This window comes from Austrofundulus limnaeus, unplaced genomic scaffold (assembly GCF_001266775.1).
Source record: "Austrofundulus limnaeus strain Quisiro unplaced genomic scaffold, Austrofundulus_limnaeus-1.0 Scaffold110, whole genome shotgun sequence".
Taxonomy (NCBI): domain Eukaryota; kingdom Metazoa; phylum Chordata; class Actinopteri; order Cyprinodontiformes; family Rivulidae; genus Austrofundulus; species Austrofundulus limnaeus.
The window spans coordinates 1,396,403-1,399,038 of record NW_013952512.1 but is presented as its reverse complement, the minus strand read 5'-3'; positions in this window follow the sequence as shown (position 1 = coordinate 1,399,038).

The window sequence follows — 2,636 nt, the reverse complement described above, 5'->3', positions numbered from 1 at the left end:
CACATGATTAACAATTATTACATCCACATGATTAACAATTATTACATCCACATGTACGCAGTTAAATAAAGGACACGGGAGGTGTCTTACCTGCGCTCAGTTCCACGTTAATTGTGACATAGAAAAGAAATGTGCGTGGAATCAGGCGTACGCACAGTTTGATATATCTGGATTTTCTTGTGCGTACGCCGTTTTCTGGATTTGACCYTACGTCAGGTTTCAGTAAGAAATCCACGCAAGTCTTTGTACATGAGGCCCCTGATGACAAATGAGGAGTATGTGTTTTAAATGGCTCTCAGCTACAGCTCCATCTAATTTTAGCTCAGTACCTGTAGGATTGACTGATTTATAGTCATTTGGCTAATGTGGATTAGTTGTGACAGCCATCTTGAATTAGATTGACTCCAAAACATAATCAGTTGTATATGTGTAGTGACTGATTGCCCTCTTAAGGTTTTATTCCTCTGTTTAGTGGTTAATTGGGCATTTTGCCACCAGACAAACTGGTTTGAGTCCACCAGAGATCAGTTGGCTCAGGCAGCCATCTTGAATTGGGTTGTCATCAAAAGTTAACTGCTTGTAAAGTCACAGTATAGCCATTCATTTTTTCCTGAAATCATTTTAATATCCACCCAAAACCTACTGAATCATTTTAGTGGTTTTGAAGGTCAGGAGGCACAGTGGGGAGAGCTGTTGCCTCTCAGCACGTATAGGTTGCCGGTCAGTTAGTTGTGGCAACCATCTTGATTTGGGTTAAATCGACAAGGTTGTAGAGTAAGTGATACTTTTTTAATTTGTGCCCTGGTTCATGAGTTTTGCTATAAAATAACAAACAGAGATCCAGTCAATAACTTCATCACTTGCCTTCACATTTCAGAGGCAGGTTACTAATAATTTCATCCAATTAATACACACTCAGTGTATTTTATTAATTTTTTTTAGTTAAAGCAGTTGGTCCTGATTGTTTTTTTGACATATTTCTGGTGCAGAACAGAAGAGTTGAGAAAGAGTGAGCTCTTTAGGCAGTTGTGTCTTTCTAACACCACTCTCACACTTCCTGTTTGACACCAGAAGCTCCAGAGCTACGTGTTTGTACCGCACACATTTATGAGTAAATTAACATATTAGCATACCACCAGCTCTCTGGAAAAAGGTTGGCTATAATTAAGTGATTTAAGAACTCGGGTTTGGTGCGAGAGAGGGGAAAAACTGTAATGTTGTCTCCAGAAGACCACTTGCCCCTTTGGTGAGAAAGGAGAAATTGGGACAGAAAAGCTGTTGTTCCTTTGTGTGATGTGGGGGAAGCATTTGGTGCTTTGTGCTGTCCTATTTTTCCCACCAGGAACATAATAATGACCTGTATCTGGTGAGCATGAGTGGCCTGTGACAAACCTCTACGTTCATGTTTTCTGTTAGCACTTGAACGCAGCGTGCTTCTCCAGGTGGAGGTGAACAGGACTGGGTTATCTCTGCTCCAYTTCAGGATCTGCACTGGACTCAACAATAAATGCCAACATGAAGACCATGTTGGAGGACGAGGGTTAAAAACAAACTAATGAAACTGGTCAAAATGAATGATACCATTAATCTAATATTTTGTTCCAAAACCTTTTGAGGCAATCACTGCCATCAAGCTATTTCTGTACCTCTGAGACTTCAGCATTTGTTAAAAGGCATTTTGAACCATTTTTTATGAGCAAACTGCTCAAACTGTCTCAGGTTTAAAGGTTTCATCTCCAGACTGCCTGTTTCAGCTCCTTCCACAGATGCTCAGTTGGATTCAGGGCTCATAAGGACACTTCAGAATGGTCCAATGATTTGTTTTAGTTTTGTATTTTGGGTCATTATCCTGGTGAAAGAACCATGAGCTGCAACTGAGACCAAGCTTTCTAATGGTGGACAGCACATTTAGTTTAGCATTGTCAAACAATTCAGTTTTTCTCAGGGATACGATCCAATTATTTTCATTTTATTCTTCTTTTTAATTTTACTGTTAAACGTCTTTGTTCCTTGGTGGGTAAAAACAGTGCTGTTTCTGGCTTTAACCCTCCTGTTGTCTTCATCTTCTGTATACACCCTTTGTTCTCTGGGTCAAAATGATCCAACATCACTTAAAACCCCAATAAGTGAATTTTAATTCTAAAAATTCTATTTTTGCCTGAAAGCAGGGTTTGTCAAGATTTTATGTTATTTTTACATGCCCTGTCGGGCAGGTGAAAACAAATGTTACCTGACCAACATGAAAAGTTACCTGCCTGAAACAAAAATGTTCAAATTTTGATAAAATAAGAAAAACATGTACTGTATTTGTACTACAAAAATATTAACATGGTTATACGGAGGTACATAACATGTGACATCTGATTAAACAGATGGAAACATTTTAGACTGAGTTACTAACGGTCAATTTTGTTATCAAGACATCTTCAAAAACCTTTTTAGAACTTTCCAGTGTACCCCTTAGAGCAGTGTTTCCCAAAGTTGGGGTCGGGACCCAAAGTGGGGTCCCGAAACATCAAGTTGGGGTCCTGAAAAGATTTTCTGAATTAATTACATTTTTGCCTTACAAAGGAGTGAGGTTAGTGTATTTATAATGGATAAATGTAGTATAAAAATATTGTTACTGTGTCCATGTT